Source organism: Acomys minous, assembly GCF_964271855.1.
Source record: "Acomys minous genome assembly, chromosome: 5".
NCBI classification, from domain to species: Eukaryota; Metazoa; Chordata; class Mammalia; order Rodentia; family Muridae; genus Acomys; species Acomys minous.
The window spans coordinates 87,115,787-87,120,877 of NC_140494.1; the positions used below are offsets into that span (position 1 = coordinate 87,115,787).

The 5,091-nt window shown below is 46.5% G+C and overlaps 2 pseudogenes across 2 annotated transcripts; one reads left to right on the plus strand and one right to left on the minus strand.

The window, feature by feature from the left end:
* Positions 1–1,505: 1,505 nt before the first annotated feature.
* LOC311598411 (elongation factor 2-like) lies at positions 1,506–4,786 on the minus strand (annotated as a pseudogene). Its single transcript has 2 exons — positions 2,928–4,786; positions 1,506–2,051 (listed from the first exon to the last, which is right to left on the minus strand). The product of its transcript is annotated as an elongation factor 2-like (transcript).
* LOC311597504 (17S U2 SnRNP complex component HTATSF1-like) lies at positions 2,088–2,902 on the plus strand (annotated as a pseudogene). Its single transcript has one exon. The product of its transcript is annotated as a 17S U2 SnRNP complex component HTATSF1-like (transcript).
* Positions 4,787–5,091: the final 305 nt, after the last annotated feature.

A 5,091-nucleotide genomic window follows, 5' to 3' on the forward strand; every position in this document is an offset into this window, starting at 1 on the left:
ATAGGACACAGGCATGTGTATATACAGAGGAATGGCCATTTGGAGACATTGTACGAGAGCCAAGGGAGAGGACACAGGAGGAAACACCCCTCCTGCCACATTGTCTGGGGGTTTAGGCCCTCTGAACCTTGAGGGAATAATTTCTGAGTGAGGAAGAGCACTGTGGCCAAGCAAGAACTGTATGAGCAGAGCCAGGCTGTGAGTTGCCTGTTTATGGGTTTACCCAAGGTCCTTCAGCAAACCATCTCTTGTCTCCAGACCTCAGATCACTTACCAGTGAAATGAGGGACAAGCCCAGATGTGTTTCTCAAAGTGTGTTTAAGGGAACACTGACCCTCACTCCCAAGAAAAAGCTCACGAAAGAGAGGGGGAGGTTCCCTATGGCCTGATATGTTTGGGAGCATTGTACCCAGGACTTCCTTTTAAGTATTCTGATTTGGAGCAGTACACTAAAGGTCATGAGGAGACCTTTGTCCGGAAAACTTTGTTTTATGTAGAATCCATCAACTTTATTTAGCTGTTTAATCCATTTCCATAGTAGACTTAAAACTCACGCTGCAAAGAACCCATATAGGGAGACTCAGACCCAAGTGTCTGCTGTTTTTGTCCCCTAAGTCAGGTAGTAAGGAACAACAGAATTTATATCTCAGGTCCAAAATCTTCTAAGACTAAAGGTGGATCCTATAATTTAAGCATGAAGAGTCACTCCTAACATGGACAGATGGACAATAAGTGGCATTCGGTCTATGCTTTGATAATTGATTTTTTTTTTGTTCCTAATATTTAAAGTTTTTCTTTCTTTTCTCTATTTCTTTGGCTAAGATTTACCTGCCAGTGTTGAATAACATTAATAGTGTTGATTCTGGGTTTATTTTTATCTTACATATAACAAAGTGTTTCACTATCAACTTAATGTTAGCTGTTCTCTGAATAACTGTTTTTTATTGTGTTAAGTAAAATTTTATTTTGTTGTTTTAAAGAATCTTAATGGAGATGGTTGTTAATTTTTAAAAAATCATTGTTCTCTTCTAGAGAGATAATAATATTTTTGTCCCTTGAATATTAGTGTAGTAAATTATCTTAATTGATAAAGGGATTCTGACATTGCTAGAATAACAGTACCTTGTATATGATTTATTAGTGTGATACATTAACTCATTTCAGGATTTCAAGCAAATGTAATTACTGGCTTTCAGTGTCTGTAATCAGGAAACACACATACACACCTCTGAATGAATTTATTCACACTTTTGGACATCTGTGTGTTTCCCTTTGAAGATGATAAAGAGCTATGTCCTACCCACCCCACAACCAGCCAGTCCAGCTTTCAGGAGGGAATCACCCTGCTGTCTTGTAATTTTGAAATACATAGAATTGACATCAAATGTTAGTGCTGAGCAATGGTAGGGTGGCCCCAGCAGCCTTCAGAGCAGCAACATGGGGGACAGTCTCAAGGTGTCTTCTGATGGGCGGACTCTGTGTAGTGTGTGGCAGTACCAGGCTGACTACAGTTTGTCCACGAATTTGTGCGGTTTCAGGTATTTGTGCTTGTGAGTCTCAGGCACAACTTGGCTGGGGTGGCTTCTGTTGTTAATTGGGCCTCCAGGCAGGATCTACCAGTAGTCAAACACACACTAGGGGAAAGCCTGGCCTCCAGTGTTGGAGTAGAGAAACCAAACAACTCTTGACAGACAGATACTTCTTGACCAGGATCATGGGGGGTACCAGCCACCTTGGGACTCTTCGAACACATGGCCACGCTTCCTGATCAGGATGCCATAGATGCTACCCACCACTTGCTCGGGACACTGGATCTCCATCAGGCAGATAGGCTCCATAAGGCTTGGCCGGGCCATCAACACACTGGCCTAGAAGCAGAGGGCACAATGTGGGAATGATCTGTCTACCACCTTGATGGATGGCATCAGCATGCAGAGTCACATCGTGAACACCAACACTCATGCCACCATGTTCCTCACAAAAGATGACCCTCCTTAGTGGCCCATTGGAAGCCGGCCACTGTCCTTGATCTCATTCAGGACACCAACACCAAGACTGTAGTACCACAAAAAGAAACCCTGAAAACCACTGACCCCAAACAGAGAAGAGAAAGGCCAAATCAGGATGGGTCCCCCATTGAAGAAGACAGAAATACCAATGTATATGTGTCAGGTCTGCCTCCAGATATCACAGTGGATGAATTGATACAGCTTATGTTCAAATTTGGCATTATGATGAGAGATCCCCAAGGTCAAACTTTATTATGATGATCAAGGAAATCTTAAAGGAGATGGGCTTTGCTGTTATCTTAAGAAAGAATCGGTGGAAACTGCACTAAAACTTTTGGATGAAGGTGAAATTAGAGGCTACAAATTGCATGTCAAGGTGACAAAATTCCAGGTGAATGACGATCAGGATGCCTCAAAAGAGAACAAGTGCAAAGAGTATAAGAAGAAGTTGTCTCTGCAACAAAAGCAGTTGGATTGGAGACTTGAAAGGAGAGCTGGACCATCCCGGATGTGCCATGAGCGAGTTGTCATCCTCAAAAGATATGTTTCACCCCTTGGATTTTGAGGATGATCCATTGGTGCTGAATGAAATCAGAGAAGACCTGTGAGTAGAATGTTCAAAGTTTGGACAGATTAGGAAGCTCCTTCTATTTGATAGACACCCTAGATGGTGTGGCATCTGTGTCCTTCACGGAACCAAAGGAAGCTGATTATTGTGTTCAAACTCTTGATGCAAGGTGGTTTGGTGGCCGTCAGATCACTGCTCAAGCCTGGGATGGGACTACAGGTAAAGGAGACCTCAAGAGGAAAGGCTGAGAGGCTGGGAAGCATTTCTCAATGCCCCTGAGGCCAACAGAGGCCTCCAGTGTATGGATTCCATCTGTGGTCCAGAAAGGGCAGAGCCTTCCAGAGCGAGGCCTTGGTGACGTCGGTGAGAATGTTGGGGCCAGTAGCATCGGGCACAAAGCACCAGATCTTACGGGCTTCAGCAACATCCCACTCATAGTTTTCAGCTAGGTAGCACACATGCACCTTGAACTCCTGGCAGGCACACACTTCACCCTAGTCAATGTCCTCAGGCAGGTAGGCATCAGGGATGGGCCTGACGTTTATGTACAGCAGGTTGTGCTTGTTGGGGGACCAGGTCACACACAACATGTTTGATTCCTCACTAACTGTCTCCCTGTATAAGACAGCAGGGTTGGATTTCTTAATGGGGATGCATGTGTGGTCTTCTGCCAAGTCCTTGAGGCTGATCTCCAGATGCAGCTCACCCGCACCAGCAATGATATGTTCCCCAGACTCTCCAATGATACCCTACACTTAGCCATCCACTTCAGCCCCTCCACCAGCTTGGGCAGGTCAGCTGGGTTCTTGGCCTCCACCGCCACCTGACAGGGCTGACAAGGAACTTCATCACTCACATATGGTGAGCATGCTCGAAAGTGGTGATGGTCCCGGTCTTCACAAGAAACTGGTCTATTCCAACCAGCCTCACAATGTTTCCGTGGGGCACATCCTCGCTTGGCTCCACGTAGTGGCCCATCATCAGAATGATTCTCTGGATGGGCTTCAGGTGCAGGCCCTCATTCCTCCCAGGGGTGTAGTTGGGGACCATAATCCAGACCTTCAGGCCTGTGGACACTACCCTGGAGAACACACTAGCAAAGGCATAGAAGCAGCCTTTGTCTGAAGTTGGCACCATCTTGGAAACACCCATCATGAGAGGGCCTTATTGTGCAGTAAATGATCATGCAAACAGATCGTGATCATCTGAAGCAGGGTGTCACCAGCAGGCAGCCAGCGGCACGGCGCAGCCTTGGGTAGTGGTTTGCCCTCTATGTCCTTGTCCTTGCTGTCCAGCTTGATACTCAACTTGTTGATCAGCTTGGCTGTCTCCACCTTCCTGAAGTTCATAACGGTGTCGAACACCTTGAAGATGGAGTCTGGATGAGCTGGAAGAAAGTGCAGGGCAGTTTCTTCCCATCAGGGCTATTGGCCAACTTGCTCAGCCTGCCATTGGCTGGGTCAAAGTACCAGTCTCCCCACAGCTTCTTCATCACATCCTCTACATTTTGACCAGCTCAGCTGTCTGCAGCTGGCCCTCGCCCTCAGTTACATACATCTCTGCAAACTGCTTCAGAGTGAATGCCCAGTGATGCAGGCCAGAGACAAAACCGACCCTGTCCAGGACGGTGACAATCACATTGCCTATCAGCTCCTTTTCACCCTTGCCATAGGTGGAGATGATGACGGTGACATTCTTGATGATATACTGGAAGGTCTGGTAGAGCTCCTCAGGCTCCTGTTGCAGCTCAAGCAAGGAATGGTTCATTGGTACAGCCTTGATGCACTCAGCAGTGGCCTGCCACAGCACAGTCACTATCTGCGCGCGCACACACACACACACACACACACACACACACACACCAGACACACAGTCCACCACTACCAGAGCTCCATCGGTGACTTGCAGAGCAGCTGTCACCTCTGAGGAGAAATCCACATTTCAATTAGGTTGATGAAGAATCCGGCACCATCCTTGCTCTGCTTACAGAATTTTAAGTTGTTTGAGGAGAACTCATAGAAAAGGGAAATAATGGTGGTGGACTTGATGGTGATGCAGCACTCCTGGCGCATGGTGGTGAAGTGTGTCTCCCCAGCTCGAGCAGAGGCGATGATGCCCACCTTGCACACAAGGGAGTGGTCAGCATGGATGTGCCATAATCCACATGAATGATGACCGACATGTTCCAGATGTTGGCTTTCTTGTCCATGATGAAATGAAGTTCACCAGGGTAGTGGATGGCTACCGGATTCTTGAAGGCAGAGGCTGCCGCAGAAAAGCAGAAGAATGTGTGTGTGTGTGTGTGTGTGTGTGTGTGTGTGTGTGTGTGTGTGTGTGTACACATATAAAACACTTAAATAAAATAGGCCTGTGCTGTGCTAATAAGAAGTTCACCAGGTGCTTTCTTTCTCAGTAAGTAAGCAAACTGTCCAGGTCTAGACGAAGGTGCTACCAGTCAACTGTTGATCTATTTTTAATACCTAACAATGAACGCACAAAACGTAACGAAAGTGG